Here is a 23,177-nt window from a genome sequence, read left to right on the forward strand (position 1 = left end):
GCACTGCCATGGCTGGGCAGTTCTTGGTGGGGAATGTTTACTCATGTTGCTTCCATACTGCCAGGAGGTGACTGTGGAAAAAAAAACACAGTCCCCTTGGGAGCTGGCCTGGGAGCAGAGGACAAGAATACCCTCTTGTTTTCCGGACCAGGGTCCAGAACCAAAGCAGGACCTTAAGCCACTTGAATATACTGATCTGGGGTTTTGTAGGAGAAAGCTATTTGAGCAAAACATACCAGGTTTAGTTGTGAGTTTATATTGGGTGAAAGGAGTATGGGCTTCATGTTTAGTTCTGATCAAAATATTTTTAGAAGCAGGTCCATTGCATAGAGCATTCCTAAGCTTTCATTGCCCTGCTACGTCAGTCATTAGAAATGTTGCATTTTTGTTGCCCATCACTTCTAAATTGAAATAAAGGACATAAATTTCATCAGGACACATTTACTGTGCTCTCTTGCTACCTCTTAAATGCTTAAAGTTGGTTCACAACTGGGTATTAATTATTTCATTGTATTCATTTATTTTTAACTTGACTCTAAGCCTGAAAGCAACCAAGCAGAAAAAGTATTTAATAACCAACAAACTTAGAGCAGTACACATAGCCCAGTGCTGTTAGCATCCTTCAGCAAAAAAGATTAAGTGCTGCTGTCGTCATTTAAGCTTTGGGGGGTAGGAGAGAGCGGGGGAAGGGAGAGAGGAGATGTCTGATCCACTTAATGCAAAGTATAAATTGATGTCTTTTTAATTTTCTTCTTATAAGATTTACCACTTTACATGTAAATACCAGGCAGCACTGTGGTTGTGTTGGATTTCTGATTCATATGGAGAATGTGTTCATCTGCTGGAACTTAACTGATCACACTGAGTTAAGGGGGAGGATAATAAAAAGCTATGGAGTGAATAATGGAAGGATTTAAAAATGAGGCATGGGGAGGCAGGAGATAGAATGGAGCGTAATTTTGAAGGTAAAACTACAGTTGAGATTAACAATATATTTCTGGACATCTGGCTGATCTAAAGTCTGTGTGACAATTATCTTGTAATTGTTAAACCTGCCGCCTTTATGTATGGGATTAGGTCTGTTTAAATATGCATGCAAAAAGCAGAATGGTTATTGATTCTGTGCAGCATAATTTGTATGGATCTTAGTTTGGAGTCAAATGGGGTTTATTTCTCCTTTAGTTCACATGTATTTGGTTCTTGTTCAGCTTTTTTCTCAAATACAATGTGAAAACGAGCATCTGTGAGAAGCTTAATGACAGGAAGAGTTCAAAATAAAAGTTACTACTTTTAGAGGAACTGATTTATAAAAATGGGCATCTTATTAGTTACTAAAAATGTATCTTCTGAACAACTGTGTGAAAATTAGCATCTAATAATCCTGCATCTGTATTTAATCCCTTTCACTGCTACAGATCTTTAATTAAAGACTCTGTTGTCTTTACGCCAATTAGTCTGAGATCCTAACCTTTCTGCTTAATAAAAATGGTTGCAGGAGCTTTGCTGACATCCTTGGTGCTGTTCATAAAGAAAGAAAACTCCTAGGAAAAACACATTAATATCAGCCCCCATGGAAACACTCGAGCATTTCATTAGCAGTTGTAAACTGGAGAGACAATAAGCTGGAGGGAAGGCTTTATTAGGCGAGAGGTGGTAAATGGAAAATTGGCAGCAGAAAATCAAAGTTTGATCATGAATAGCCCCTCACAACTGCAACAGCATCTTATTGTTTGTGTGTTTGCATTTCCATCATGCCCTGATCACAGCTATCTAAGGCCATGTAATAAATAAATAACCCTACCTGCACAAGCAAGAAAAAACCAATATGATGGCTCAGTGCCAGAAAAATCTGCTCTGCAGCCATCTGCTCAGCATCAGCCCAGCACCAACCAGCGCTCTGTGAGCGGGAAGTACAGATCATTCCTCGAGGCCTGGTGGTCAAAATGTCACTGATTTTATGTTCTTTGCAGAGTATATTAAATGTGATCTTTTCCTTACAGCAGCAGTCTCCACTGGTGTTCTAGTTACACATCTACATTAAAAATCCACTGTAAATACCTTGTGTCTATATTAAAAGGCTAAGGGCATGGAGTTGAAATATCGAATATTTTGGTTTGCTGGTCTAAGATGGTATAAATTGAAAAACTGAACACATGTCAAGGGATGTAAGAGAAGGGACAGATCAATGCTGGCATGAGAGTGGTCAGGAAAGGTGATGTTTCTGTAAAGACACATTTCCAAAGATGTTTAGGTACCTAAAAGTGCAGATAGGTCCTGGAGTTGTCAGATGATCTGTTTGCTGGACCTCTCTGAGACGAAAGACAGCCTTTGGAAAATGGGTGCCTATTTTCTACTGCATTATCTCTTCTGAATATCTTGGTGCTTTTGAAATTTCCCTGTTTACATACTGGGCTTTTTACAACCCATGTTAATCTGGTTTATAGTAGCTATGAAGCTGCTGCCTCTGTATTTTATGTTCTGCCCTGTGATGCTCATTCTTGGCCCAGTCTTCTTGCTTTAGTAGTGTTGACAGCCAAAGTCAGCGCTGTGGGTTTGGACTGGAGGATCGAAGACAGAAATAGAGGGCATGGGAACTCCCAACTCTGGTTTAGAGTTTAGATACCTAAAATCTGCTAAAATAAGTGACCTGTAGTCTGCTAAGTGGGAAATGGTGATTTCTGCAGCAGTTGTGGTATTCGTGGAGGCTCCCTGTGGGCACCAGTGACCCAGATGTGGGGTCACACACTGGAGTTTGAGAAGCTTCAGTCTTCTGATGAAGATTTCAAAGAAAGATAGGAGCTTGATTTCTCTCACCCACTGTGTTCCTTTTCTAGGTTTTGCTCCCAGGAAATACATGTGTTAGACTCGTCATCCAAACAGTGTTGTGGGCATTCACTGCTGTTCATCTTGAATGCAGCATCACCAGAGCTCCTGGGCAGTATGGACCACTTCAAGCTTTAGTCCACTGCAGGGCTTGGGTTCTTCTCTGTGTTAATTTTTGGTCAGGCAGACAGCTGGGATTGGGGGGCAGCCAGCCAGGTTAAAAGCCTGATTATTGGTGTGTTTTAACACTGAAAAAGACCTTACGTAAACATGTATTTTGTAGAATGCAGGTGTTTCTAGAACTTCAGAAATGTAGGATGGAAAGTGCCTCCTGGAGGAAAGAACTTGACTCCCTGCTACCACTGGAACTACATCGTCTGGTGCCTTTGTGTACGGACCAAACTCCATCTCAGAGATAACTGGGCTGTTGCCTCCAAATCTCGTTGAAAGGCTATTCAGAAATTCATTTGTATGAGAGGTTAAACATCTAAGTTTATCCCGAAACAGTACAGTTGTGGCTTTGTACCCATGCAGTTTCCTGGCAGTAAACAAGGGGAGCTGAGCTCAAAGCCAGTTGGACTTATTCTCAGGTATCTCTGTGTTCACCAGAGCAAGTCAGATCCTTCTGTTCTTTCCTCATACAGGGGGCTGATCAGAGGAGGAAGAGCTGATCATTTGTTTTGGTCTTTCATGCTCATTAAGTCATATTTGAACATGTCCAGCCAGAATCATGCTGCAGAGGAGATTTCTTCAGTGCTTTGTTCTGTAGCACCTGTATCTCCATGTGCCTACTGGAAGTACATCATTTGCACAAGCATTTTTCATGCCTGCTTTGCATTTGTAGCTAATGCTCACCTTCTGAGCAGCTGGTACAGGTCTTTCATCTGTAATTCCTGATGACTGAGACCCGGATATGTCAGAGATCTGTATGCATATGCTCAGGACATTACACAGTTTCATTCCTTCTGCTTCAGTGTGAAACGCTTCCATTTTCTCTGTGTGACAGTGCTGGCCATTTTTATCACCAATAAACTTTCCTTAGGATGTTCCTTATTTTTTGTAACACTCATAAAAACAAGTCAGCCCCAACACTTGCAGAATTTCTCTAATAACTCCTATTGGCAAAGGGTATTGCAGCTTTCCCTGTGTTGCCAGCTCCTTTATCATTGGGCTGTTTCAATACAGCTTTTTTTGTGTTTTCCACCTGGTGCTCTGTCAGCAGGTTTACTGATGGGAACTCAGGTGGTTCCAGAAGTATTTCTGTTGTATAAAAAGTGAATCAGCTTTTCAGAAAGAGTTATTTGGGTTAATTTGCAATAACTAAGCTTCAGTGAGCCTTGGTTTCTAAATGGCTTTATCCCACTTCATACTCACCTTTGTGCCTTCATTTGATAAAGCAAGTAAAACAAGCTGGAAAAAATATTTTTATGTTAATTTTTTTTGTGTGTGGTCAAAAAAGGGCATGTGTTTAAATTAAGAAAACTATTTTTTTTGCTTCATTTAGCTGCAGTAATGCAGATGATGCTGCTATAGATGTACACTGGTGACGTAGATTTGAAAATTAATGTAGTTTTTAGGTTTTGAAAAGAACATTTTCATAATATTATTGTATTTTGATGGGACATTCTGAATTTAAGAAATAACGATGAAGATAACACTTGTCTGATGGCTTGTTGCCAGGTGCCAAACCATTCCAAAAAGTGAAGGCAACAGCTCATGCCCAGTGGTATGTCTGATGGCAGATGCTTCAAGAATATTATTTTATTTTCAATAGGTAGACCCTTGTTTTCCATTTATGTTGGCACTTTATCAGCTTGGACAGTGAAAATGATATCTACATTTTCTAATAGGTTTTACTTTCTTATATTTGCATTCTTAAACAGTGCAGTTCCTGTAATGATGCATCAGGGGTGTATTTACTCATGTTGACATTAAAATAGCCATTTATATAAGGAAATATTTTCTTCAACACATCTTCAGCACAAGTGTAAATCAGTGTTTCAGAAGCCCCTACAGATCTGAATTTATCAGCACATTCGATCAAAGTAAGTTCAGCTTACTTGGCCATGTCGTCACAAAGGGGATTTTGGCTTTGTTTGAGCAGTCCTTTTGGGGGAGAGGGCAGAGTATGTAGAAAGCATATTTTTTTCGTTACGGTTTAAACATGGCTTTGCTTCAAAGGATACTCCTAATTATTCTTTATATGATTTAGGAAAGGAAGTAATGCAGTGTAGTGGAAAAGAGCTGTTCTGTTCTACCTTTCTGTCCTCAGCAGATCACCAGTGGTGTTTGAATGTCCCTCCATGGAGGAGATGTAGAGGTACTGAAATATATGGCAGCTTCCACATGGTCTTTTGTTGGCTTCCCTTTGTGTTGGACTGGCATTTAGAACTGAGCAAACTTAGAATCATGGAATCATTAAGGTTGGAAAAGATGTCCAAGATCATTAAGTTCAACCTTTGACTGAACACCACCATGCCAACCAAACCGCAGCACTAAGCACCACATCCAGTCGTTTCTTGCACACTGTGGAGCCCAAGTGTCTGCAAGAGCATCTCTGGAAGGGGATGACCAGGTACCTGTGAGGAGGTATAAACCATGGAGATGGAGCAAAATAGCAGGCAAATATGAAACATTATGAGGGAAAGTTGGCAGAGCCTTTTTGAAACAGTTTTGTTTATTTTTCATTGGTGGACGAAGAATATGTACCCAGGCTGATCCTTCCAGATAACAAATTTCAGCTGATTTTCTTCGGGAGAATGTTTGGTTTTGAAGACTTGCTTTGCTTGCATTTATTTATACTTTTTTTCTCTATTTATGTTTTTCTGTATTTATTTATCTTTTTTTCTGTTCTTGCTCTCTCAGTTACTGGCTGTTCTGTTGTCAACTGTATCATGAAACAGATAAGTTTAAACTTCTCCCAAGCATTGAGTATCTTAGAGTACCTCTTAGAAGTGTGCTGGCAACAACTTGTTGGGTTGTGCCATCTCCTCCAGAGTTGATTTTGGAGCACTCTGTTTTGGTAACAGTTAGGTGGGAATAACACATTTTTGAAGAAGCAGAATGTGCTAGAGCTGATTGTCAGTGCTGTCACAGCTGGAAGCAGCACTCATTTTTCTTCCTGTGAATCCTAGGAAAGTACATGATTCCCAAGCTTTGACTTCAGTAAAGTTCGGATAGGAGGGTTCCCCAACAGCCTGGCATGCTTGGAAGCCATGAGGTCCCCCTGTCAATATAATCCATATTAAAATGCAGGTCTTTCTATTTTTATCTGTTCATTACGTAGGAGGATGTGCTCCTTCTGTATATGCCTGGAGGTTGGAAATTATCACTGTTATGTGTGTTAATAATGTGGTTGGCAACTTGACATAGAAAAGGTATGAAGGTATGTCTGGTCTTTTCCCATAGTGTTTGGTGTCTAGGTATTATTATTATTATTATTATTATTATTATTATTATTATTATTATTATTATTATTATTATTATTACTACTATTATATGTGAGTGAGTGTAACAACTTTATTTCTATTGCCTTCCTTGCTACTCTTACATTGCAGGTCTACCAGGCTCTGATACCTTAAACTTAGAGTAGCCCATTTGGTAGGACACCATGTGCTGGTGTGTCATCCTGGATTAACAGTGAGCATCAGCCACAGCCAGCTAGGATGGCAAGTTTGGGAGCTACATCCCTGCCTGGAGCCAGTCACAGTACAGTCTTAGTGACAGTTGCTGGCAGTGTGTAGTAAGAGCTGGTGAAGTAAAATAGGACAGTTTGGTAAATGCATGTAAAAGAGTAATCAGCTAGGAGTTTGTGTGGCTGATGTTCAGCCTTTTAATGTTTTCTATTTTCTCTCATTAGTAGGTGGTTCCCCAAATTGGAACCTTTAAAGACCATAGATGAGGCTTGAATAAGATCAACTGGCAACAGTGCAACCATGAATTTTACAGCAACAAGTCAAATGAAATAAAACAGTTTGATGTTCATAATAACAGTAACATTAGCTTGCCTTACTGCTAATATGAATGCTGGTAAGATAAATATTAAATATCTGCAAATAAACTACCATTATTCTAGCACGAAACTTCCCTTCAAACTGTAATTCTTCTTGAGAAAGAGGTGGCAGTTTTCTTTAATCTTTGCAACAGGCGCTCTACTCTGAATCATTTCCTTTAATTGCTGTTCTAAAACATATAACAGGTTTTTTAATGCCTACTTTTTATATTTGTCTTTTTTCTTTCTGTTAATTGCAGTACTTCCATTCAAGCTTGAAAATTAAATTGCTTCCTCAATGCATTTCTCCTCTGCTGTGTGTAAACACAGGGTTTTTTATTAGCCCTATTTCCAGGGAAGCTGGAAGTGCACCAGCACCGAGCACACGGAGAGGCTTCGGCCAGTTGTTGTAGTTACAGGTACTTTAAAGAAAACTTGGAAGAGCTGCCATGCAGAACAAACCTCCTCTCCTCTCACTCTGGGCAATTTATCTCGTGCTTGGGGGACTGAAGAGTGGCACCAAAAGCCAGTGGGATGGCTGCTCCCCTCTGCCTTCCCAGTGCCTGCTCTGACCAGCTCAGAAAGGCTTTGCAAGCTGCGCTCTGAAACTGTGAGTGCCAGAGCCAGGGATCAGGATAAAGTCCTCCTCTCTCCTTTCATTCAAACAATCCACTTACTTCATTTGTTTGCATTGATTGCAGATTTGGTTAGTAAGTACGTTAATTGTATATCAAAACCTGATTAGAGATGATGAGATGAATAGGAATAAAAAAAGTCTTAAAGTATTTAAGAATGAATCATCTTTCATAGCAATAAGATATGCAAAGTCCTGTACAATTTGGTCCATCTGTCATTTAGGTCATCATTGTAGTTGTTTTAAGAAAAGAAAACTTGAAGGAGAAAGCAGCAAGTGAGCCACAAGTATTATATGTAGAAATCTAAAAGTTCAATTTAAAACCCAGTGGTAATAACTGACCCCTTTTGGAAATCTCACACTGCAACTCAAGTAGCAGGAGCATTCCTGCTCAGTTTTTAGGTATTTTGCTGGTTTTGACAAAGGGTGTTTTACAGACCAGATGGAGGAACGTGGGCAGGGATGGGTGGTCTGCAGATGGAAGCAGCAGCCGTTGCCTCCCAAGCTCTTCTGAAGGGACTCGGAGCAGCTCAGCCAGGAATCACATGGGTATTTGTCCCTGTGCTCCCACAGGAGCTGTGGCAAGCTTCAGGATAGGATGAGGGAATCCTGCTTGTGTCCCACAGCTTCTGGATCCACACCAAAACATAAGATGAGCGCACAAAACATTAACTGTGGTTAGAAAGCTTTCCTGATGGCCTCACCATCCTGATGGAGGATAAGGTTGCAGGTTAGTTTGTATTTCAAAAGGGCATTAAAGAACCTGCACTGTAGTTACATGTGTGTTATCAGCAATCTGGTAGTGTCACTTGGTATTGTGATTATCTGGTATTTTTTAATGTATTGTTTTGGTTTGTGTCATATTGTTATTGGGGTTTTTTAAGAACCAAGCATCTGGGTTGAAACTTTTCAAGTTTTGTTCTTCCTCTGGCTGACTTCTTTTGGTTTTGTTTCACCTGGAATTTAGCAGTTTGAGTCCAGCCTAGACAAAAAACTTTTTTTTCTTTTCCCATGAAAACACATACAGTCAGTCACACTCAAAGGTGTCAGGTTTTAGTTAAGCAACTCTAATGTGCAGCAAAAACAAACTTATATGTGAGGAATATGCCTTTGTTTTCATACACATCCACAAGTAAAATACCCTCAAGCAGGCACTCCTGTATCTCAATTAAGCATCAGTACATGTATATATAAACTAATATAAAACACAAATCAGTCATTTCTTTTGATTTTATCCAGGGAGTTTTGGTGAATGGCTACAGGTCATAAACTATTTTGAAATAATATTTATAATCTATGGTGAGGAGCATGATTGTTTTGAACTTTTATTCTTGGAAATATTTGTATTTTAATAAGATGGTATATACTACAAGTTCACTGCAACCTTGTACTAAAAGCTGTGAGCATGTTACGGAATTGTAGCTTCTTTTCTGCAGTCCTTTGAAGCTGCCATGTCATCACTTGCCCCTTTCTTCCAGCCAGCTTCTGGAGCAGACATCTTTTTTCACTGAGGATAAGGATATTCTGGTCTCATAGCTTCACACACACAGAGCAGAGCATCACCTCCTGGAATATCCAACTTGCTTGCCGATAAAGTTGTTGCATCCCTGCTAAGCCTGCAAAGAAGGGAGTTGATGGTCACTTTATCTGGCAGTTGGTCTCCCACAGAAGGCCCCAACATCCACATGGTTTTTTTGGGGGTGCTTGTGTCTGATTTATCTGTAGGCAGGTGCTGATTTTAAGGATTGTGTGTTCTGAAAATGCACACTTACACATTCCAAAAAACTTTTAGGAGCTAGTTACTGGCAGCACATGGTGTCTGTCTGCTGTGTGGGCTCTGGATGAACTGACAAATTTGAATCTCATCTGCCTTCTTTCTCCTCCTTTTAGCTGCCGGGAGGATCAGACTCGAGAGAACAACCTTGGTTATTAAATCCATCTTCCAGCAGTGCAGGAGAGTTCACAAAGCATCTGCACACCATGACCCATGGAATGCCTTCCTTTTGGGATTTGGGGAGGATATTTCCTTCCTCTCTCTAAAAAAGCATTTGAATATTGAAAGCGACTTCTGGTTTTGACTTAGGCTGTTTTAGCAGGAGTGGCATGTGTAAACCAGATCTGTACAAATGAACAACAGAGCACTATGAAAACTGTAGTGTGGACACAGAGACAGAGTGCTGGACCTTGACTGGGCAAAATTGGTTATTTTAGAGTGGAACAAACCATTTTTTGCCATCCTTACCCTTGTTTAGTTACCTTTTTTGCTTCCTTAACTGTGCTACCTATGTTTGGGAGGAGGAACAGTAACCAAGGTGTGGGTGAGTGCAGATAGAGAGGATTATGGGGAACATCACTGGTTCTGAAGGACTGACTTGGGTATGCTGAAACGAGGACATTTACCTTCTCATGATGGCCCACATGAGCTGTGCAGCAACAAAGTGGGGATCCACCATAAGTGCACTGCTTCCAAAAGCAGACCAGAGACCACTGCAGCACAGTGCCTGGAGGAGCTGGAGAGGAAACATGGCTCATGCTAAAGTAGAAAAGGAAACCAGAAGTCTTAATTTTGAAAGAAATGTGTCCTTCTCAGAAAAACAAACACAAAAACCCCCCAGCAGTCCCACAGTAAGAGTGGCAGTTCTCAGCTCATTCTGACTATGATTAGGTGATTGTAAATAGCCAGTGATTTTCCATAAAGAGGGATCAGTACTTTAGGGGTTTGGTTGCAATAATATAATCCTTGTCAAACTTTAAAAAAAACCCCTTATCATTACATGTACTCCCAAGCTGATTTTTGGATGGATTGAACTGAAGTTAATGCTGCAGCTGATGACCTTTTTGGCAGAGACAGCCTGGCACTGCACAGATGGAAGCTCAGATCCACCCTGGCCTCCACCTTCCTCTTCACAGGCTCCAGCCAATTAGGTATTTAGTGAGACTCCCCAGCTCTGCCCTTGTGCCGCTGCCCAGCAGCCCCTCTCCCGTGGCGAAGGGATGAAAGCTGCCCAGCTGTCATCTTTTTGAGGCTGGGGTTGTGTTGTCAGCTTCACCTCCTTCCCTCCCACCTCTCTCTTCTGAGAGGAGGAGGCTGCTCCCAGCCTCATTACTCTCATTTCCTCCCCAAGTGCATTCACGGCCAGCGCACACTCGCTTTGTTCCCAGCTCAGCTGTCCTGTGGCTTAAACAGCTCTCTCTTGTCCCTGATGTGTAATCCCCTTAACAGGCAGGTTTATATCCCCTCACCCCTCCTTATCCCACTTCATGCAAGGCTTTGAAAGCCACGTGTCCAGCCTCCTGCTACAGAGACTCTCCATTGCCATGTCATCCGGGGAGTCCTTCCATGTACCTGTTGCAGTATTGCCTTACCTTTTTTGAATGAGGATGATGGAATTTACACCTTCTGCAGACTGCATTACAGAGTTGTGAATGGTGCTCACCAGTGCCTGGTGCAGTGGCAGCCTCTGCACAGCCTCTTCTGGAAATTCCTTGCCTTTGAAAACACACCATTGGGTTGCATGTGCCTTTTTCCTCATCGTGGTCAGCTGGCATTCAGAAGTCTTTTTCCTCCACTATTATTTGCAAATTTAGAAGCTTGAAACTGCTGGAATTGGTCCCAGCAACATGACCTTGTATCTGGTACTATAGAATTTCATTGCATATCTATTACTGCACACCTCAGTGCCATATTCAGCTTTTTCTGAAGGTTATTAGGACCGTAGTTGCTTAAATACAAAATGGTTCTGAGGGAGTTTCACACCACTCCTGTTGTGTGCAGTGACTAATGAGCTTGTAAATCTCTTTTTAATTCTTTTCAAGTTTTCTTACTGCTAAATCCCAACTTTGCAAGGCCAGCAGGTAAACAAACTGTGATAGCTCTGCTTTTCTTCCAGTTCCCACAGCCAGCAAAGCAAGAAATCACGCTGAGTCTTGTGCTGCTGTGAGTGTCATTACTGCCTTTCGTTACATGCGGAAGAAGCTGTGTAAGATCAGCGAAGTCATAATTACAGAAATATAGTATCCTTATGGACAGTGGCAGGCTAGTGCCTAGCTAAGGATGGAAATGGACTGATACTGCTCTGCATCTGCCCAAGAGTTTTTGAGTGCCCAACAGGCCTGGTTGCTGTCTTTGCCCCCCGGGCACATTGCTGGTGGTGGTGCACTGGAGAATACCTTTTCCACGTGCTGACTAAGCAGGTGTGTTAGATGTGTAAGATGCAGCAATTCCCTTGAGGAACTTCCTCTCTTAAACTGCATTGCAGCAGCTCCCTTCCAGAGCTATTTTGCAGAGTCTTGCTGACTGCATGTACTCTGACAACTTTTGTGGTGCCTACTGTCATCCAACTTGTGTGCTGGTGCAAGAGAGTGTGGTTTTTCCTCGTACATTTGATTCAGTATGCACACATCATATTTTCTTCCTCTCTAGAGCTGGATGCACTGCACCACGTGGTCACTGTGTGCTTATTGCATGTTCTGATTTTTGTTTCATTCCTGTTGAGAGGTGAAGAAGTGATGATTCGCTTGGGTTTAAGCTTCTGCACTATGATGCTGTAGTTTGCTGCTGCTGCGTGCCTGAAGACTGTTAACATGTGCAGGGAGGAATTCCTGTGCTGACTGATCCACTGAAATTACCAAAACTCCTTCACTGAGGTCTCTCTCAAAGTCTTCTCTACTCTGGTCAGTCCTGAGGTACAAGAGAGTCCTTCAACTAAAGTCTAACTCATACTTGTGCCGGCAGGGCTTGGAACATAGTGCTAGTCTCATGGACATGGATAGCACTAGAAGCTAATTTTCACAGTACTGCATTTTGCTCCTTTACTTTGTTCACTTTGGGATTATAGAAGTTCAGATTTTGTATTGTTTTTTTTAGGACACAAACAAACAACAAGAGCATTTAAGAGGCAATAAAGTATTTAAATAGGTGATACTCCCGTTTCAAAACATCTAGTCTTTATCTTTCCTTTTTTATCTTTCGAAGTCTCATATCTCAGTAAAATTGGAGAACTCTTTAAAAAAGTTTGAGTCAAACTACGTTATACTGTGTAAACAACATTTCTGTCATCACTGTGTATTGCTACTGCAGGGATTTGAAAGTGTGAGTATGGGGGACAGCTGCTGCATTTAAGCTTCCAAAACCTTTTAGGCCCCACAGGTAAATATTCTCTGGGTATATCAGTTTGCTGATGATCAGTTAGTTCCTTCTGTTTTCTATAGTACCTTCAAAACAACCACTATTTCTCTAGTTAGGAGTGTGCCTTAGCCTTTGCCCAGCTGCTGGCCCTTGAAAACGGAGCTCTGTGTGCCCAATTTGTGGCAAGGGAGGCTGTGACTGTTTGCTGTCTCTGACCTCTCAGCAGAGGAGGTGTGGGTAAGAGGGGGTGAGGCCCAGTCCCAGTTCCATCATGGCTTGGACAAACAGCTTCCCTGAGGTTCCTGGTCCTGCCCAGAGGAGGCTGCATCTCTGCAGAGGGTTTGGCTGCTGAGCAGGTTGAAGCCAAAGCCGTTCAGCTGCTCTCTGGAAACAACCTGTGCTCCCCCAAAGCTCAGTCTAATGCAGGGTTGCCCCCCACTAGTCTAGTTTTTGTTCTGGTGGCCATGGACCACCATGCAGCTTCTTCACAAGTGGCCACAATTGCCATGTGTGGGAGCTGTGGGATGAATCAGTATTGGGGAAGAGCAAGTGGCCTCAGGGCTCCGAGCGTGCGCCACAAGCCAATGCCTGGGGCTGAAGGCACCTCCTTTCTCTAATTATGTGCTTTAGCTTGCAGAGTGGGATGCTGCTTTTGATGTCTCCACTCTGTAAGTTCTTTTTCCTCAGACATTCAGTCATGCATATTTAAAGCTATGTTTCAAGAAATTAGGTCTGAAAATTCCCAGCAGAAATGTATTTTTTTGCATTTTATTTTTATCTGGAGATGACCACATTTTTGTCTGCAGCTGACTTAAAAGATACATCAATTAATAGAGCCACTGGTGACTAAACTGTAAAACAGAATATTTTCTCTCATTTAATGAAGTGTCTTACATAAAAATAGGTATAATTCTCATGATAAAGGACTTAATTTTACTAAGATTTCCAACTTTTTTTCTCTAAATGCAAGGTGTAATACAGCTGAATCTTCACCATAAGAATATGGTTGTTTATTATAACCATTCATTATGTGCATGGTCTTAGCCTAGAGATCAGGTCCCAAATGACCTTACTTTTCCTGAATGTTCCTACAAGTGGCATGTAATTAATTATTTCCTTATAGGAAAACTCTCTAAGAATAGGTATTTTCCACTGTATTAGAAAGAAATTATTAGTTTTGAGCAATGCTTCAAGGTGGTTTTCAAGCTCTTGTGTTGTGTTGTCCCCCCCACTGCAGTCCTTGTTAGTGTTCTTGGACTTCTTGGGCCATATCCAATTCTTCATCCTGCAGCAAATAAAATTACTCTGATGTTTTCTTCTCTGCTGTTCATGAAACGATCACTAGCCTCTTCTCCTGGTTTCAAGGAGAAGGTTGCACTCACCTCTATGTGAGTTTAATTGTGTTTTCCCTACAGAGTAAGTGACACATCCCTGGTTGTCATTTCTGCCTCAGCCTGCAAGGAATGTGCTATTAGACCTCAGTGTGTGGTTATTGTATGAATGGGTTGAGTGCTGGGAAAAACCTGAATTGTTTATAAAATGACCTTCCTTTCAGAGATCATTTAACTCTACTTCCTCGTCGTTGATAGAGGCACTATTAAAGTTAGGTATTGGTGCACAGTGTTGTCTGCAGAGCTGGTGGTGAGTAGCCACATCAACTCCATGATAACTTGCTATTGATATTCACTTCGGCATCTGAGTCACTATTTTACTTTCTTTTCATAATTTTTTCCTTTTTACCAGCACTACAATTTGACCTCTGAGGACCTTAATCTGATGGCACCTCACTCAGGACAACTATTCATGTGCTTGTAGTAGTGCCCCACCGAGAAAGGAGAAGCACTGAACCGTAAAAATATTTTTAAAAAGGAAATAGTAGTCTACTTCACAGAAAGGAGCTGTGTAAGAACAGGCTGTTAAGCTTGATATCCATGTGTCTAATCAAAACCTCCTCCACTGTATTTTTAGGGCAGGACTGGTGGTTATCCCCTGACTCGGGTGCACTAGATACTCAGCTCTGGTCCCATGGTGACATGGGAGCAGAGGCAGCATCCCCACTGCTGTGGTTTGCATGTGCTGGTATCCCCTGGTGATGCTTTCTGCAGGGAGGACATTGGCCAGTTGTTTTAATACACATGAATTTCAGTTTTGGACAGAAACAACAAAAGCTGTGGTGGATAATCAGTTTTCTGACAGAAGCTACCATTAGATGGATGCTGAACAGCAGGGATCATAACTCAAATATATTGCTGGGGTGAAGGGACGAAGCAAGACTTGTTGTGCTGGGCATCCCACATGTGCACCAGGAAGAGAAAACACTGAGCCCAAAGCCTGGCAGCCTACCCAGGTGAGATAGGCAAAGAATCATAGAAAGGAATGTAATCTAAAAAAATTTATCTTATAGCATTTTTTTTCTTTAAATGCTTTTGGTTGGTTTTTCTTAGGAAAATTATTTAGATATTCCCATCTTATTCAGATGGGAAGCTGGCTGTAAAGGAGAGGAAGAGGAGGGATGGGCCTGAGTTAGAAGAACAGGGGGACAAAATAATCATATTAGGTACTGGGGGAATGTATTTAAAAATGGAGAAATCAGGAACTAGAAGACACTAGAGCAGTTACATACCAGAATGGCCATTGAAAGTGTTTTCCCCTAACACAGTTACCTTTACAGGCCATCTCTCAGTTTGCAAAGGGAATGGAAATGGTTATTAATTGGCTTACAATTTTTTCTTTAGTAGAGTCTTCACTGAGTAGAGTATGATTATAGCAGAATTAAAAAAAAAAAAAAAAGGAGAAGAAAAAAAAACAACATTTTTTTCTTTCTATCATCAGATTTTTTTGTAAAGTGGAACTAATTTTATTTTTAGTGGAAATACCAGGCAGTACCATTAGTGACTCCACCTGTAGTGATGGTTTTGTGTTTGGCTTTTTTATGTCAATGGGCATAATTTTCTATTTTCTTCTAAGAGGAGGTAAGGACATGAAGGAGTTGCCTTCTTCTAAAGGTACAGCTCGTGTCATCTTTGTTTCTTTTTCACTCCAGCAGAGGTCAATCCTGTGCAAACGTGACCCAAGTTGGGTTTGCAGGTGTAGTCAAGATCATCAGATGTGAGCACAGAGAATTCAGGTGTATTGCTGGCTTACATGCATTTCCATGTTCCATTGCATCTTATTGCTTTGCCCCTGCCTGTGAAGAGCTGACATTGAAGTGCAAAAGAAGATTATATTTGTTTTAGTCTCCTGCCTGCCTGCCTGATGAGAGCCCAGAGGCTGAGACAGAAGATTCAAAGCCAGCCACTCCCAGGGCTTGACAAGCTGTAAGGCAAGAACATTTTGAATGTGATCTGTTGCCTATTTTGGGAAAGTTATAAAATTTTCAGAGGTAGGCCAGTTATTTTTAAGTCTCTCTGGACATGCTTTTAACGCAGGATTTGTTCTGGATGCTGTCAAGGTCGGACGTTTTCCTCGTGAAAAAGTTTCCCTCCTTTGGGGAAATGTCTGGAAGATCTAATTAGCTGTGAGCTTTGGTCCTCTTTCATTTCCTCACAGCCTGCTAAACCTATCACCAGGCCTTTCAGCTTCAAGATGGATTGCGTTAGTTCTTGTCTGCCTTCCCTCTGCCTTCCCCCCATTTTATGTACAGACTTTCTCCAGCCTGTTTGAGGAGAAGATTTTCCAGTAGAGCTGTGCAGAGACACAGTATACCTCTACCAAAATTTGGGAGGCTGCTGTTTGGAAAAGGAAGTATTGGAATTGAGACGCTGAATATATCAACAGCATGGTTATTTTCCTTGTGTCTGACTCTTTGCTGCTGCTTTGAATTTCATTTTAACTTGTACACATTTTACCTTCATTTAGCAAAATTGCAAATATAAAATAAAATAGAAAAATGTTTCCTACAGTGAGATCCTGATTGATGAGTCTGTCCTCCTGCATCTCAGTTCTGCTGATGAAGAACCAGTCCAGGGAAATGATGAGCTTTTCCTGCTGCTTTTGGAAACAGTAGGGATTGCTGTGTGCTCCATATCAATCAGGATCGGGTTCCAAGTTCTATTTTGCCAGAGCTTAGGAACCAGAATAGCTGACATTAGCAATGAAGAGGAGGACATGAATTATGTAGACAAATAAACTATCAATTACTGCTGCACGTTTATCTTCACCTCTGTAATTGATAAACTTTAAATGCTCCATATGGAAGTCCTGTGTATAAATTAGGGTTTAAATTAGTCTTGAATCTTTGTGGATGTGAGGTGTAGTAGCTTTCATATCTCCTATCTCAGACTACAGCAGCAGCTTCCTTTATATCATGCCACCAATGCTCTGTGAGTTTTGGGGTATGAAGACAACAGACTCTGTTAGAATGTGCCATGCATCCAGTTTAAAGGAGTACATAGTGTTTCCCTGCCTAATTCTGACAGAATTAAAGATAGTGCACTTTCATAAGTTATTCTCTGAATACTCTTCTCCATGTATTTTGTTGCTGTTGTCTAGAAGGGGTTTGATAGTTTAATCTTTGTCCCAGCACTGTTAAAAAAAGTAATTCACGGGCATTTTTCTGTTGCCTTTTATTGAGAAACTGTCTGTGTTTAGCATTAGTTCTGATTTCAGCAATGCCCAGCCTTATCAGGATATCACTCTCCCTGTCTCCTACAAAGCTGCAGCACGTATCCTTTTATTAATGCTGTTGGCCATATCTTAAAAGCTGATGGTTAATTGGAAAAGCAAAGTTAGAGCTAACATTCAGTTCAGTTGTGTTTCTGCCTGCCTGTAGCATGTGAACTTTTTCACCACATCCAATCAGCTCCAGAACTGGGGGCAATACTGCAGATAACATTGGAAGCATCTGCACTAATGTTAAAGGAAGGCAAAGGAGTAGAAAGCCTGCATTTGACTGAAATCAGAAACTGGTGGGGATGTGACTGTGATATCATGCTGGAGGAGAGGCAGGAAAAAGCAAGGAGAGACACTTTGGTTGTCTATGCCTTTCTGTCCTGCTAACAATCCCCAGTCCATTCAGATGAGAGAGTAAATGTGTGACTGTGGTGGGTTGACCCTGGTTGGATGCCAGGTGCACACTGCTCTCCCCAGCTGAACGAGGGGGAGAAAATATAATGAAAGCTTCGTGTGTTGAGACAAGGACAGGGAGAGATCACTCAGCAGTTACTGTCACAGGCAAAACAGACTTGACTTAGGGAAATTAGTTTAATTTATTACCAATCAAATCAGAGCACAATAATGAGAAAATAAAACCAAGTTGTGTAAACATCTCCCCTCCTCCTCTCCCCTCTGCCTGGGCTCAACTTTACTCTTGATTTTTTTACTTCCTCCTCCCAGCAACAGAGCAGGATGGGGAATGAGGGCTGCAAACAGTTCATCACATGTGGTCCCTGCTGCTCCTTCCTCCTCAGGGGCAGGACTGCTCATGCTCTTCCCCCACTCCAGCACGGGGTCCCTTGCAGGGGAGGCAGTCCTCCATGAACTGCTCCAATATGAGTCCTTCTCATGGGCTGCAGTTCTTCACAAACTGCTCCAGTGCAGGTCCCCCACAGGGTCACAAGTGCTGCCAGCAAACCTGCTGCAATGTGGGCTCCTCTCTCCATGGGTCCACAGGTCCTACCAGGAGCCTACTCCACTGCAGGCTTCCCACAGGGTCACAGCCTCCTTTAGGCATCCACCTGCTCTGGCTGGGGTTCCTCCATGGGCTGCAGGTAGATCTCTGCTCCACCATGGACCTCCAGGGGCTGCAGGGGCACAGCTGCCTCACCATGGTCTGCACCACAGCCAGCAGGAGAATCTCTGCTCTGGCACCTGGAGCATCTTTTCCTTCTCCTGCTTCACCAAACTTGGTGCCTGCAGGGCTGTTGCTCTCACATATTCTCACTCCTCTCTTTGGCTGCTGTTGTGCAGCAGTTCCGCCCCCCCCCTTCTTAAATATGTTATCCCTGAGGTGCTCCCACCGTCCCTGATGGGCCCACCCTTGGCCAGTAGTGGATCTGTATGGAGCCAGGTGGCACTGGCTCTGTTGGACATGGGGGAAGCTTCTGGCAACTTCTCACAGAAGCCACCCCTGTAGCCTCCCCACTACCAAAACCTTGCCACACAAACCCAATACAGTGTTACATAGAGCAGATGCGAGATACACAGAGTTGTTATATGGAAAGGGGCAGGGAAGCATAACAGTGCTTGGTGGCCAGTGAAGTTTGGGCCTGATGCACATGGCCAGAGCAAGGGGGTAGAGCCTGTTGAGGCTTTTTTTTCTCAGATTTTATTTTTAAAGCCAGAACAATCCAATTTACGTAGATTAAAACATTCCGTGGGAACATCTTGATTTCAGTGGAGTTTTTCTTAGAAAATGTCCAGGTGGCCCACCTGCTTCATTTCCTGCCATCTTGTCAGTCAAGGGCTTCTGGGGTGTGTTTGTCGAGCCTGGGCTCAGACACAATGAAATGTGAGACCTGCTAGTGCTAAACAATGCAATTTCTAGCTGTGTGTAGTCTTTACAGTCCTTGCCCTACTTGGATATCTCCTCCATTGTTTTTTTTTTAACCTTTAAAATGTTTGACCTAAATGAAGGGCAGGCCTAATAATGTTTTATGGAATGCTACATCTCAGGTTTCTTGGTTGAGGAAACATGAGTCCAGGGGCTTCCTCTGCAGTGAACTTTTGTAATGAAGACATGATCTACCCTTGATGAAATCCAGGATGAAACAACTTTCTAATAATGTTGAAGACTGGAGAAACAGCACAGAAAGGAAACAGAAGTTGCAGGGAAAATCCGTCAAAATAGTGTAGAGGTGGGACACTTTGCAAGTATGAAAAAGAGAAGACCAAAACCAGCACAAATCACTTGCCAGCCCATTTGTGGACACAAAACCTGTCTGAGTTTCTGGGGCTTGTTATGATTTTAGGAACTGGCCCTAAGTATGGGTAAACCAGGCCCACCCTGGCTGTTAGCAGGAACCCCTCTCTGGTGATGTTGTCTGTTTGGAGATGGATGTGTGCTTTGGCTGTTTTATCCAGGTGTGGGCTGTTACTGCTTAAACCAAGGCTTGTATAAAGTCCAAAGAAAACTTCAGAGTTTTTTTTCTGAATCAAAGCATTGGGTAAGTTTGTGACAGGCCTTGAAACTTGGTATTTTTGGGTGTTTTTCTCTTTTGTTTTCTCTTAAACATACGAGAGGACAGGATGGCACAAAAAGCTGGATAACCTCATCATGTAATAATCACCACTCCTCTTTTCCCCTCCACACTGTCACTTTTACATCCATAAACACAACCTGCCTGGCTCTAGTTGTGTTCAGTGTATATGGCTCTACCTCAGGCCCTCCATCACCTGTAGGGTCCAGTGTTGTGACAAAGGGGATGCTCAGAGACCTTGTAGGATGCCAGGGTATCAACATCAAGGTCAGCAGCAGCAGTAAGAGAGCAAAGCTTCCTGATGCAGCTGTGAGCCCCTGGAAGCTGCTCCATGGGCTTAATCAATCCTGCCACCACAAAGTCAGAGATACCTGAGGGAGGTGGTAAAAGCCAGCCTGACTTCATCCCATCGTGCTTGTCACAGCTGGGGGTATAAAATGGGACTGAGGCTCAGGGAGATGCTCTGACGTTTCTGCCCCATGGGAGCTGGGAGAGGAATGGGGCCCAGCCCTCCATAGAGCAGCTACTGACAGTTCTCCCACAGCTCCTTGCATTTGGGCAGGATGTCTCTGGCACCTGCATTTTATAAGCAAACATTTTTTTTTCTTTCCTTTGCTAATGCTTGTTTTTCTGTACCGCTCCACATGTCTAATATGGGGCATCGTGGGCTCTGCAGCTGCCAGTTCATTTCTTCTGTGTCTGCTGAGGACCTGGAGTGGGGTTGTGACACTCCTTCCTCACAGGCTGTAGTTGTCATACCGTTTCCAGGAAGAATCTTAATTCTTGCAGGGGCCATAGGAAGTCAAAGTTTCACTGGTGGAGTGGGACTGCTGCTCTCTTGCTCCATGTGTGCTGGCTGTTGCAGGTGTTTATAAATAAAATTGCTCTGGGTGGTGAGTCTTGGCTCAGGGGGATTCTAAAAGTCAAAAGGTTGGTAATCACTCTCCTCTGACTGCCCAGATATCTGAAATACTTTGTATGTCTCCAGCAGAAGATATGTTGATCATATCCATCTATCATATCCATCTGTCTAATCATTTTCCATTTTGCCACTGAATTATATGATCATGGCCTGAATGGGAACTTTACAGTGGAAAGGGAATAGGGAAGACAGGGGAGGGATTGTGTATTGGAAGAGGTGTTCTGAGTTTCCTTTTAGACCTTTCAAATGCAAGAGGACCGACAACACCCTGCTTTTGCACCTATTGGGTCTGACCCACAGGTCACAGGATTAGGCCAGTGTGGTCACTTGGAGTCAAATGAAGGAGATAGAGCTAGAGCAAGGGAAAAGATGTGTGTACTGGTGGTGAGTGTCAAAACCAGTGTCTATTCCTGCTGCCTTATTCTCATAGCAGCAATATCCTGGTCTTCTGTCTGCCCATGTACCTCCTGATTTCAAAGAAAAATCTCCAAACCAAACCAAACCAGAGACCCAGTCCATTCATCATTCCCTTGACTGTGTGATGGAACAGAGAGCTAGGGATGAAAAGTGTGTCTTGAAAATAAGGAAACGAGGTTTGCCTTGGGGTGGAGGTAGGCATTAGTCATACCACTGCTTGTGCTCTGCTAAATAAAGGTCGTGAAAAGGTTTGTAGGGAAGTTTTCTGGTTTTTCCTCTTCACAAGCAAAATTCCGGCCAGCACTGCTGCAACCTGAGGTGGATCTGCAGTATGTCTTTGTGGAAACGTCCCAACCTCTCTGCACGGTGCCAAGCTTGCACTTGGGGGTTTGGACCTCCCAACAAACTGAGGGATTTCCTTAAATCCCTTTAAATCAGAGCTCTATTAAGAAGGAGAAGGGGAATAAACCACTGAGAGTCTTTCCTCCTTTTTTCAAAAATCTGTGTGTGCCACAAATTGAATAGGCTCCCCCCTGAGATGGGGGAAACCAAACTCCTAAAGCACATAGTAAAGGGTTAGTAATTGTTTCAAACAGCCAACTAAAAATGTTTTTTTTACAAGGCTTGAGTTCTCTTTCATATGTGAAGCTGCTTGTTCATTTTGGCAGTGAAGGCTGCTTTTACACCTCCCTGGGGACAGTGGTAAAACTTTCAGCAGCTCAGGCACAGAAACCAGCCCTTTGTGGAACTGGAGGCGAGAAACCAAAAGTTGTTCAGCAGATTTCCCAGTCCCCTGCAGCTTGCTTTCAGATTTTGCTGATTAATCTGTATCCTCTGAAAAAGCTTTTGTTAGAAAGAAGAAGGAGAGAGGTGCCAACAGTGCTGTGTATGGATGGGACCAGTCTTGGTGGGGGCATTTGATGTCTGTGGGTAGGTAGGCTACTCAGTGAGTTTTTAGACATGCAGCTGTAAGTTAGTAGGGTTCAAGAGCAAAGAATCAGCACTTTTCAAGCAGTTACCCTGAAAGATGAACAGGAGTTGGATTTATTCTTATCCCCACCATGGGCAGGAAAGCAGAATTCTCTGCTAGTCCTGTCCCAAAGGTGCGACAGAAATGTTGATGCAGGTTGGGGGGAGTGGGGGACGCTCAGTGAGACAGAGGAACATGATGGGTTTCTGTGGCAGTGCTGCACTCTGGTGGGCTCTGAGTGGGAGCCAGGTGGGGGCATGTCTTCCCTAGAGCTCTGGGAGGCATGGAAGCAGATGAGCTGGAAAGTGTGGAAATAGCCAGGTGAGATTGTTTTCTCTGATATAGAAATTATCTCCTCTCTCTGAGGACAAGTTAATTTGCTTTTATCTGCCTGGTCTTCTCCTGTTTCTCTATTTATTCCATCTATTTTTGTTATTTATTCTTTTCCCTCTGTATCTTTCTTCAGAGTATCTGTTTGTACCATCCCCCCTGCTGGTATTTTCCTTAGATGGCTCTGATTATTCAGCAGCTTTGCTGAATGCAGTTCTCTCTCCAGAGAGGTGGAAGTGCAGCACCAGAGCAACACTCGCTGCCGCAGACACAGGCTGAGCAGAGGATGGGCTCCTTTGCCTGCTGGTGCCAAGCAGCAGGACAGTGGAGAGGCATGTGGGCAGTGCACCCTGCATAGTCCTTTTTGAGCCAGCCTAGGTAAAAAAGCCAAAAAGCTGTTTTCCTTTTTTATCATCGAGGAGTTTTTCCCTCAATTATTTCACGTCAACCCGTTCGAAAAGGAGATGAAAGATCTCAAAACACAGCTCAACCGGGAGTTTTTAGGTGCCATATAACTGTGAACAAGGATCTCCTGCACGAAGAACTGCAGGGCAGCCCTGCTGTAATGGTGTTGAATTTCAAGATTTCACAGCAGTATAAAGATGTTCACGAGAGAATAGTGCCCTGTGGCATGGCAGCCTCTGCTTGTGAGTCTTGAGCAAGAGGCTGGGTGCTCCCAGAGCCCACTGGTGTTCTCCCACCCTGTGTCACAGCTTCTGCACAGCCAGGGGGGGTCACTTGCTATGTAGCCTGGGGAAGGCTCACTTGCCAGAGTAACGCACAGCAAGGGGTGTTCATATTCCTGAAACTTTGGCATTAAGAAGGA

General features: G+C 42.8%; 1 protein-coding gene across 1 annotated transcript in view; it reads left to right on the plus strand.

The window, feature by feature from the left end:
- Positions 1-23,177, plus strand: part of TSPAN7 (tetraspanin 7) — a 94,312-nt gene that overhangs the window by 51,311 nt on the left and 19,824 nt on the right. The gene's annotated exons all lie outside the window — the stretch shown is intronic.

The sequence above is a fragment of the Pseudopipra pipra genome, chromosome 2, assembly GCF_036250125.1.
Source record: "Pseudopipra pipra isolate bDixPip1 chromosome 2, bDixPip1.hap1, whole genome shotgun sequence".
Classification (NCBI taxonomy): domain Eukaryota; kingdom Metazoa; phylum Chordata; class Aves; order Passeriformes; family Pipridae; genus Pseudopipra; species Pseudopipra pipra.